The sequence below is a fragment of the Salmo trutta genome, chromosome 28 (assembly GCF_901001165.1).
Source record: "Salmo trutta chromosome 28, fSalTru1.1, whole genome shotgun sequence".
In the NCBI taxonomy this organism is placed as follows: domain Eukaryota; kingdom Metazoa; phylum Chordata; class Actinopteri; order Salmoniformes; family Salmonidae; genus Salmo; species Salmo trutta.
In genome coordinates this window covers 25,964,535-25,975,853 of record NC_042984.1, presented here as the reverse complement: position 1 = coordinate 25,975,853, position 11,319 = coordinate 25,964,535, and the positions used below count along the sequence as shown (strand labels likewise).

The following is an 11,319-nucleotide window of genomic DNA, read 5'->3' as shown; positions in this document are numbered from 1 at the left end:
CAGGTTGAAAATGTCAGTGAAGACACTTTCTAGTTGGTCAGCGCATGCTCAGGGCACACGTCCTGGTAATCTGTCTGACCCCGTTGCCTGGTGAATGTTGACCTGTTTAAATGTCTTACTCACATCGGCTACGGAGAGGGTGATCGCACAGTCGTCCAGAACAGTTGATGCTCTCATGCATGCTTCAGTGATGCTTGCCTCGAAGCGAACATAGAAGTAATTTAGCTCGTCTGGTAGGCTTGTGTCACTGGGCAGCTCGCGGCTGTGCTTTTCTTTGTAGTCTGTAATAGTTTGCAAGCCCTGCCACATCCGATGAGTGTCGGAGCTGGTGTAGTATGATTCAATCTTAGTCCTATATTGATGCTTTGCCTGTTAGATGGTTTGTCTGAGGGCATAGCGATATTTCTTATAAGCATCCGGGTTAGAGTCCCACTCCTTGAAAGGGGCAGCTCTACCCTTTAGCTCAGTACGGATGTTGCCTGTAATCCGTGGCTTCAGGTTGGGGTATGTACGTAGAGTCACTGTGGGGAAGACGTCATTGATGCACTTATTGATGAAGCCAGTAACTGATGTGGTGTACTCCTCAATGCCATCGGAAGAATCCGGGAATATATTCCAGTCTGTGCTAGCAAAACAGTACTGTAGCTTGGCATCTGCGTCATCTGACCATTTCTTCATTGACCAAGTCACTGGTGCTTCCTGCTTTAGTTTTTTGCTTGTAAGCAGGAATCAGGAGGATATACCTTTGGTCAGATTTGCCAAATGGAGGGCGAGGTACAGCTTTGTACCCGTCTCTGTGTGTGGGGTAAAGGTGGTATAGAGTTTATTTTCCTCTGGTTGCACATTTAACATGCTGGTAGAAATGAGGTAAAACGGATTTAAGTTACCCTGCATTAAAGTCCCCGGCTACTAGGAGTGCCGCCTCTGGATGAGCTTTTTCCTGTTTGCTTATGGCCTTATACAGCTCATTGAGTGTGGACTTAGTGTCAGCATCGGTTTGTGGTGGTAAATAGACAGCAATGAAATATATAGATGAAAATGATCTTGGTAAATAGTGTGGTCTACAGCTTATCATGAGACACTCTACCTAAGGCGAGCAAAACCTTGAGACTTCCTTAATATTAGATTTTGTGCACCAGCTATTGTTTACAAATATACACAGACTGACACCCTTTGTCTTACCGGAGGCAGCTGTTCTATCTTGCCAGTGCAGCGTAAAGCCAGCCAGCTGTATTTTATCCATTTCGTCTTTCATGGATAAAATAGCCATGACACGGTGAAACATTTTTAATGTCCCGTTGGTAGGATATTCGTGATCGTAGCTCATCTATTTTGTTATCCAATGATTTTTCGTTGGCTAATAGGACTGATGGTAGAGGCAGATTACCCACTCGCCGTCGAATCCTTACAAGGCATACCAACCTACATCCCCGATATCTCTGTCTCTTTCTCCTGCGAATGAAGGGTGTGAGGGCCTTGTCGGGTGTTTGAAGTAAATCCTTTGCGTCCGACTCCATAAAGAAAACATCTTCGTCCAGTACGAGGTGAGTAATCGCTGTCCTGATATCCAGAAGCTCTTTTCGGTCTTAAGAGATGGTGGCAGAAACATTATGTACAAAATAAGTTACAAATAATGCGAAAAAACACACACAATAGCACAATTGGTTAAGAGCCAGTAAAACGGCAGCCATCTCCTCCAGCGCCATTTACATTGACGAATCAAAAGTTAAAGTATAAATCATTTCAAATTCCTTATATTAAGCAAACCAGACGGCACCATTGTCTTGTTTTTAAAAAAATGTACAGATATCCAGGGGCACACTCCAACACTCAGACATAATTTACAAGCAAAGCATTTTTGTTTAACGAGTCTGCCATATCAGAGGCAGTAGGGATGACAAGGGATGTTCTCTTGATAAGTGCGTGAATTTTATCATTTTCCTGTCCTGCTAAGTATTCAAAATGTAACGAGTACTTTTGGGTGTCAGGGAAAATGTATGGAGTAAAAAGTACATCATTTTCTTTAGAAATGTAGTGAAGTTAAAGTAAAAGTTGTCAAAAATAAAAATAATAAAGTAAGTAGGACTTTAAAGTATTTTTACAACACTGATCATTTGGATTGTGTTTTTTCTTTAAAGCCTTTAAACCAAAGTAGTGAATATATTTTAAAGCACAGGGTATTACATTTTTGGCTTCAATACTCCTCCAAGCACAAGGACAGTCTGCTGTCCATTGTTAAGTGAACACAGTTGTGCGGCCTAGCAATACATTTTCATGAGGCAGTCCAAGACCTCCAGCTTTATAAGGTAAGTGTAAAACATTAAATTTGACTCTTGAGGTCTTTCCATCCCAATTAAAGTTGGAGAGTAGGCCATTTTATTTCCTTAAAGAAGTTGGATGGAATTTAAACTGGTAAGGCTTGGAATAAATATATAAACCATGGAAATATATTCATTTTGATTATGTTGACCCTACCGAACGTAGAAATACGGAGAGTTCTCCATCTCTGAACATCTGATTCAATCTTACTGTATCTAGTAAAGGAAACTGGTTGATTTTATCGTCCACCTCCAAATTGCATGGTATCCATACAACCAGGTATTTCATATGTGTCTTTATCCAGTTCCACTGAAATTGTCACATCCTGACCAGTATAGAGGATATTTTGTTATTGTAGTTTGGTCAGGACGTGGCAGAGGGTAGTTTATTTATGTATTACGTTTTTTTTTTGGTCACTGGTCTATGTTTGTATTTCTATGTGTATGTTCTAGGGTAGTTTTTCTATGTGTAGGTTGGGTGCTGGACTCTCAATTGGAGGCAGGTGTTTGTAGTTGCCTCTGATTGGGAGTCCTATAAATAGGTGTGTGTTTTGGTTTGTCACTTGTGGGTAGTTGTTTGAGAGCACTGCTTTTGTTGAGCATGCTTCTCTGTTCCTGTCGTTAGTTTGTTTATTGTTTTTCCATGGTGTTCACATTTTTTATAATAACTATGTTGAGCACGCAACCCGCTGCGTTTTGGTCCCATTCTCTCTTCCACGACAGCTGTGACAGAAATCTACTTTCCAAGCTTGAAAAGTCATAATTAGAAATGGGCATTATTTCAGTTTTCTCCCAATTAATTTTGTATTTTGATACAGAACCTTATGTGTCCAACAGTTGCAAAATAAATGACTGACAATGTTCTTGTTCAGATAAATACAGTAAAATGTCATCTGCATACAATGATATCACAATGTTCTCCACCAAACTCTATATGAGTACTAATTATTGATGCTAGGGGTTCTATGGCCAGAGCAAATCAATAACTGGACAGAGGGCATCCCTGTCTGTCTTGAAACACAGTCAATTAAAGAAAAGTTTACAATAAAAAGGTCAATTCTTGAATATGAATTGTGGGTATGAGAGTAATAAGAGTATTTTCTTTCAGTTGGATGTTTATCTCTACAGTTCGCATACAGTGCCTTCGGAAAGTATTCAGACCCCTTGACTTTTTCCACATTTTGTTTCGATACAGCCTTATTCTGAAATTGACTAAATTCCTTTCTTTCCTCACCAATCTACACACAATACCCCATAATAGCAAAGCGAAAACAGTTTTTAGAAATAAATATTCAGACCCTTTGCTATGAGACTCGAAATTAAGATCAGGTGCATCCTGTTTCCGTTAATCATCCTTGAAATGTTTTTTCAACTTGATCAGAGTCCAACTGTGGTAAATGTTACTAATTTATTAAAAATAAAAAACTGAAATATCACATTTACATAAGTATTCAGACCATTTACTCAGTACTTTGTTGAAGCACCTTTGGCATCAATTACAGCCTCCAGTCTTCTTGGGTATGACGCTACAAGCTTGACACACCTGTATTTGGGGAGTTTCTCTCATTCTTCTCTGCAGATCCTCTCAAGCTCTGTCAGGTTGGATGGGGAATATCGCTGCAGAGCAATTTTCAGGTCTCTCCAGAGATGTTAGATCGGGTTCAAGTCCAGGCTCTGGCTGGGCAACTTAATGACATTCAGAGACTTCTAATCAAATCAAAATGTATTTGTCACAGGCGCCGAATACAACAGGTGTAGACCTTACAGAGAAATGCTTACTTACAAGCCTTTACCAACAATGCAGTTTTAAAAAAGTATTTACTATATAAACTGAAGTAAGTAATAGTCAAGGTAATTGAGGTAATATGTACATGTAGGTAGAGGTAAAAGTGACTATGCATCGATAATTAACAGAGAGTAGTAGCAGTGTAAAAATGGGGGGGAAGATCAACGCAAATACGTAGTCTGGGTAGCTATTTGGTTAGCTGTTCTGGAGTCTTATGGCTTGGGGGTAGAAGCTGTTAAGAAGGCTTTTAGACCTAGACTTGGCGCTCTGGTACCGCTTGCCGTGCGGTATTAGAGAGAACATTCTATGACTAGGGTGGCTGGAGTCTTTGACAACTTTCAGGGCCTTTCTCTGACACCGCCTGGTATAGAGGTCCTGGATGGCAGGAAGCTTGGCCCCAATGGTGTACTAGGCCCTACGCACTACCCTATGTAGTGCCTTGCGGTCAGAAGTCGAGCAGTTGCCATACCAGGTGGTGATGCAATCAGTCAGGATGCTCTCGATGGTGCAGCTGTAGAACTTTTTGAGGATCTGAGGACCCATGCCAAATCTTTTCAGTCTCCTGAAGGGGAATAGGCATTGTCGTGTCCTTTTCACGACTGTCTCGGTGTGTTTGGACCATGACAGTTCGTTGGTGATGTGGACATCAAGGAAATGGAAGCTCTCAACCTGCTCCACCACAGCCCCGTCAATGAGAATGAGGGTGTGCTCGGCCCTTCTTTTCCTGTAGTCCATGATCATCTCCTTTGTCTTGATCACTTTGAGGAAGAGGTTGTCCTGAAGCCACTGCGTTGTCTTTATCAAAGATCTCTCTATACTTTGCTCTGTTCATCTTTCCCTCGATCCTGACTAGTCTCTCAGTCCCTGCCACTGAAAAACATCCCCACAGAATAATGCTGCCACCACCATGCTTCACCCTACAGATGGTGCCAGGTTTCCTCCAGACGTGACGCTTGGCATTCAGGCCAAAGAGTTCAATCTTGGTTTCATCAGACCATAGAATCTTGTTTCTCATGGTCTGAGAGTCTTTAGGTGCATTTTACTGAGGAGTGGCTTCCGTCTGGCCACTCTACCATAAAGGCCTGATTGGTGGAGTGCTGCAGAGATAGTTGTCCTTCTGGAAGGTTCTCCCATCTCCACAGAGGAGCTCTGTCAGAGTGACCATCGTTTTGGCCTGCCGGCCAGCTCTAGGAAAAGTCTTGGTGGTTCCAAACTTCTTCCATTTAAGAATAATGGAGGCCACTGTGTTCTTGGGGACCTTCAATGCTGCAGACATTTTTTGGTACCCTTCACCAGATCTGTGCCTCGACACAATTCTGTGCAAGGGTCCACATTCAGAGGACCACAGCAGGAAATGCAAACGTGTAGTGTGTTCGAGGTTTAAAAAGGCCTCTAGTGTTTAGTAATTTCCAGGTAAAAACTTCTGACAAAAAATGTATCAACCCCTACAAAAATGTCCATCAATTTTAATCCACACAATAATTCTAATTTCCTGTTGCTGCAGGATTGTTTTCCTGCTGTGAGAAAATGGTCAAATAGATCCTACATTTATAGCGTAGGGGACAATACACTCCTAACCCTGAGTACATACAGAGGCGTCATGACCATAGGGGGCACAGGGGCACAAGCCCGCTCAGATTTATCCTGTCTTTTCTCTGTAATACTACTAGCCACTTAGCAATTTTAAACAGTTGGCTTTAGCTTGCCCAGCTAGGTTCCCAATCTTTCAACCTCATAACTAGCTATAGTTACGAGTAGCTAGCTTGTCTAACTATTTTAGCTGGCATGCCTGCTGGCAAGGTTGGTAGACTTTAGAAAAGCAAGCAATACAACTAAATGTACTGAATAAGACTCTTGTACCCAGATTTGAGCAGAGAAGCATTTTTAGTTTCTTTTAAAAAAGAACCACCAGTCAAGAGGATACAGACAGCTCAAGAGGTATGCTTAGATATGCAGATATTTATTTTTTATTTTTTTAATTAAGCGTAATGGTTATGGCTCTAGATTGAAGGAAAAAAACTGATTCAGGTGTTTGAAAAATGCAAAATTCTCCAACTTACAGACGAGGGGCCGAGCACCCTCCGGACCACCACCCAGCCAGTCCCATGTACTTTGTGCCCCCTCAGTTTTGGGGGTGCATGACGCCACTGAATACTTTCCTCCATTGAAGCTACAAAGGTGTATGGGAGTAGCATTAGCCACCCTAGCATGGTGGTGGAAAATTGTGTTTTATTATTAAGACAGTTCACATATTTTTCCCTTTTTTTTCCCCGGCTGCATGCCATTAAAGCTAGTTAAGGAGGAAAACGATGCCTTTGCAGCCTGACTGGAGGATGTTTTATGTACTCGCAGGTCACAGGGGGTTAGGAATGTATTGCCGGCTACGCTACCTGCGTTGGGATGCAAAAGATCAGACGACTTAAACTTTGGTAACATGGGGTTAGACCCCACGAATGCATTTGTGGTGCATTCAAGTAAATCCAAATTTATCAGTGTAGTTTGTGTGTAATCATTAAAAAACATGATTTCACAATTGTAAACATCTACGTTGATTTTCAGGTAGTTCATCGAGTATGTTGCTTGGGTGCCATGATGACATCGATATCTTGGCAAGGCAACAGTATCATCGTTGAATGTCCATACAGTCAGGTAGCAGGCTATGCAGTTTGTGAGGCAAACTTTTTGATGAACAATCAATCAAGTTCTGGAGTGATGGATGCAGGTTTGAGTGTGTTGCTTAGATCAAAAAGTGGAATGGAATGGTATTTTTAGCCATCATTTTGCTGTATTGCTCATCAAACTCAGTGTTTTCCTGTGGACTAAAATTATTCTGCCAGTCCCCGACCTCTCCTCTGAAAATACACAAACGGAATAGTCACTGATTAGTCCAACGTCTCTCTCTCTCTCTCTTTCTCTCTCTCTCTCTCCCCTTAGGAATTCAGATGCCTGACGATTAAAGACGGCGTCAGGTACAGTGGAGTAGTTGGCAATGGGGTTTTCTTTCATTGCAGTGAATGTCGTCATATGCATTATGTCATGAATTAATTCATCTGATAAGTGATGCCCCAAGAATTGTGCGATGCAGCGGATCTCCCTAGCAGGGTCCTGAAAATAAAACTTATTTGAGTGTAAATTAGAGTCAGTGGTATTCTCTCAGTATTCATTTAAACTATATACAATGAGTAAGGTCAGGAGTTTCTCTGACCATGTGACCTGACTAGTGCCAGGTGGTTTTCTGGTCAGGTCATGTGATCAGAAAAACCCTCCTGACCCCAACTATGAGTTATTTAACTAAGAAATGTTTCACTTTGTTTTTTAACACCACAGTCCTACTGTCAACAGCAATGTAGCCTACTTTCATGTCTTCAAAGAAAAGGTAGAGAATTGGCTTTGTTTCTTTCTCCCTCCAGTAGACGATCCTTTCACATGGTCGTACCAGGAGCCCCATCCACATGTTAGTGTGCGTGTTTATTGATTGTTCATGTCGGTACTTGTCGGCTGGTTATGTTTGCTGGATTATGTATTTACGTACACCGGTTATTTTCGAGTGACCGGTATTTCTCCGCACCTTGAGTATTGTCTGTATACTGGTGCTGTCGTGGAATTAAATACCTTGTACACTAATTTCTGCTCTCCTGTGCCTGATTCACTGCACCAGTTACCCACCGCCTGACAGAAACACGCACCTCAAAATGGAGTCAGCAGGAGCAAGTGCAGACAGTGAAGTTTGAAATTAAATAAGTTTGCTAATATGGGTGATTTTCTACAAGAGATCTGCCTCCAGAAATAAAAGCTTCTCACCCACCTACCCTCCTGCTCTCATAAAAGCCTAGGTTTTCTGCATGTTAACACTAGAAGCTTATTACCTAAAATGGATCAATTGAACGTGTGGGTTCACAGATCCAATCCAGATGTGTTGGTCATTACTGAGACATGGTTAAGGAAGAGTGTTTTACATATTTGAATACTGATGTTAACCTTTCTGGTTATTACCTTTTTCGGCAAGACAGATCTTCCAAAGATGGGGGAGTGGCAATCTTTACCGAGGATCACCTTCAGTGCTCGGTTGTCTCCACCAAAGCTGTCCCCAAACAATTTTGATTTAAATTTATTTTGCAATGCTCACGCACGCAACGCGAGCGGCGTAGCCTAGTGGTTAGAGCGTTGGACTAGTAAACGAAAGGTTGCAAGATCAAATCCCCGAGGTGACAAGGTACAAATCTGTCGTTCTCCCCGTGAACAAGGCAGTTAACCCACTGTTCCTAGGCCGTCATTGAAAATAAGAATTTGTTCTTAACTGACTTGCCTAATTAAATAAAGGTTCAATAAAAATAAAATGTCTGCCCATGACTCTGACCTTTGAACAGCACAATGAATGCGCAAAGCTCAGTGTTATTTAATCATAAGGACATAAACAGCTGAGGTAGACATTTACATTTTGAAATTATTGAAGTATCCTGTCAATTGATAATCGGCATGGTCTTTTATCTTAATATAATTGTTGCTATGAAATTACCTATTTCTGAAATTAGCCTATAATTTCAACAGGTTTGATATCGAAACTATAGATATAGGGAAACATTAGGCTAATATTGTAGCGATTTACCGCAAATGTTATCCTTTATTACCTCTTATCTGGATGGCTAATGCTGGACGCAAACCCTCTGGACAGTCTACTCTAAGGTGAGATTTGTGTATCGTTCTCTAGGCTACCCCAGATAGGTCGGCGCTTGGCCTGCTCCTTTCTTGGTTTATTGTGAATGCCCTTTTGCAGGTTACCACTCATGCTGTAGTCTAACTTTATTTTAAGAACCATTTTGTTGAATATGTCAATTTTGGAGATGTCAGGTGATCAACTATTTTTGGTAATATACAGGACTGCGCATGTGGGATCTCTGTAACCTAATGAGAGTACACTTATTCTTAGGTGAGAAACGTATACGCCAATGGTAATGTCCCAAAAGATCATATGGGAAGATATGATTCCACGTGTCTCAGTAACAAGTGTATAATACCTATGTTAGTTACATACGCAGCTTCAGTGACTAGGTTAGGCTATATTGTTAGCTGTTATACTTGTTTCACACATTACAAGTTTATATCCATTTGACTAGTAAACAAACTCAAATCGATTGTTGCTAAACCTCCTCTTGCCCTAGAATTATAATCTGAATGCAATTACCATTTCATAGATAGGGAGGGACTCATTAAAAAATAAAACACTTGAGATGTGGACCAAACCATATCCAGGATGTGGATAACTGACCTTTTCCCTACTAACCTTAGGACTATTGATGTACAGTTTACTAATTTGTGCAATTGAATGACATGCTTGTATTCATCACTATGAACAGACTGTTATACGATTTACATTGGCAACAGTAATCAATGTATCCTTATAAATCATTGTTTTGTATTTCACTGCCTTGAAATGTTTACTGTCTCAAGTTACTCTCTACTCAGTTCAAATAATGAAGGCAGCAGTAAAGAGACATCTATGCAAAAGACACCAAGGCATCAAGCCAGTACTAAAATTGGACAAAGTGAAGCTCTCCAGTTCTTGCTCCTACTGGTGATGCAGGCTGTAGTGGGCTCTCGGGTTGCGTCCCTGGTGGTTCTAGAGTTCTCCCTCAGAACAATGTCAGCTTGGGTCACAGCTGGACCAGTGAGCATTATAATAGCATACTTGTCACAAAAAATTACATTAATCTTTCACACATTCATCAGCCTTGATGCATCTCTCCTCTTAATTAATTTCCCTCCCGCTCTCTGAATCTGCAGGAGTCCAGTAGGTTCCTACAGCAGCTGCTGGTCCAATGTCAGTTCTCCTTGGGCTGTGCTCTCAGCTGCGGTCTCCATTTCCTCCACAGCTCCGGCTCTGCCTGCTCCTCGCTGCAGGACTGAGCTGGTTCCTGGCCAGCCAGACTGGGCGCCTACGACTCCATGTCATGGCACTGTACAGACTACACAGTTCCCAGCGCTACTGTGGGGTGTGCATGACACTGCTAACATCAGGTTGCTCTCTGTTACCGCGCCTGACCAGGGCCCTTATGCTCACCTTTCCAGTGGCTGCCATTGCCGCCCTCAGGTTCTGGACTCCACTGACAATCTGCTACACACTGATGGTGGTGTATATGCAGGGTGAGAGACTGAACATACAGTAGCCTACATGGTTAAACTTTTAAGCAGCAGGTTGTCAGACTATTTTGTACATAGCAGAGGGCAAGTAAAGGACACGCATATTGTTATTCTCATTGAGAAAGCTGATGATAATTATTTTCTACTCAGAGGAGCAACATCGTCAGCCAAATGGCCACGCTGTTTTAAACAGCGGGGAGTGGGGCTCATGGTCCTGATGCTGATTGTCGGCCGCTGGGCAGATGTGGTCCTCATCATCCTGTGCTTCCTGGGTGAGGCTAGCTGTCTGATACCCTCCAGAGACCTATTGGATGCTACAACACAGGTGAGAATGAGTGTCCCTCAATTGACCGTGCTATTCCAGCTTGCTGTACGTTTATCAATTTATCTAAATATTTCTGTCATTTCAATGTATCTTACATAATCGAAATGTGTGTATTTATGGAGGAAGTTAGCAGTTACCACATTCTCAGAGGAGTAAGAACCAGAGGAGATGCCTGACACCTGGCAAAGACCACCAGAGTTAGACTAATTGACATGGGAAGAAACTATTTGTGCTGGAACTCTTAGATTATATTTTTTATTATTATTGATTATCATTGGTGTAAAGTACTTAAGTAGTACTTTAAAGTATTTTTACTTAAGTGATTTTTTGGGGGGGGGGCGGGGTGTGTGTGTATCTTTACTTTACTTTTTTATATTTTTGACTACTTTTACTTCACTACATTCCTTAAGAAAATATTGTACTCCATACATTTTCCTGGATTGAATCATACTACACACTACACCGGCTCCGAAGCTCGTCTTATGTGGCAGGGCTTGAAAACTATTACAGACTACAAAGGGAAGCACAGCCGTGACCTGCCCGGTGACATGAGCCTACCAGACGAGCTAAATCACTTCTATGCTCGCTTCGAGGCAAGCAACACTGAGGCATGCATGAGAGCATCAGCTTTTCCAGACGACTGTGTGATCACGCTCTCTGTAGCCGACGTGAGTAAGACCTTTAAACAGGTCAACATACACAAGGCTGCGGGGCCAGACGGATTACCAGGACGTGTGCTCCGGGCATGTGCT

General features: G+C 41.9%; 2 pseudogenes; one reads left to right on the top strand and one right to left on the bottom strand.

Moving 5' to 3' along the window:
• Window positions 1-6,069: 6,069 nt before the first annotated feature.
• LOC115166356 (sulfotransferase 1C1-like) lies at window positions 6,070-7,551 on the bottom strand (annotated as a pseudogene).
• Window positions 7,552-9,601: 2,050 nt separating this feature from the next.
• LOC115166355 (transmembrane protein 82-like) lies at window positions 9,602-10,666 on the top strand (annotated as a pseudogene).
• The last annotated feature ends 653 nt before the right edge of the window (window positions 10,667-11,319 follow it).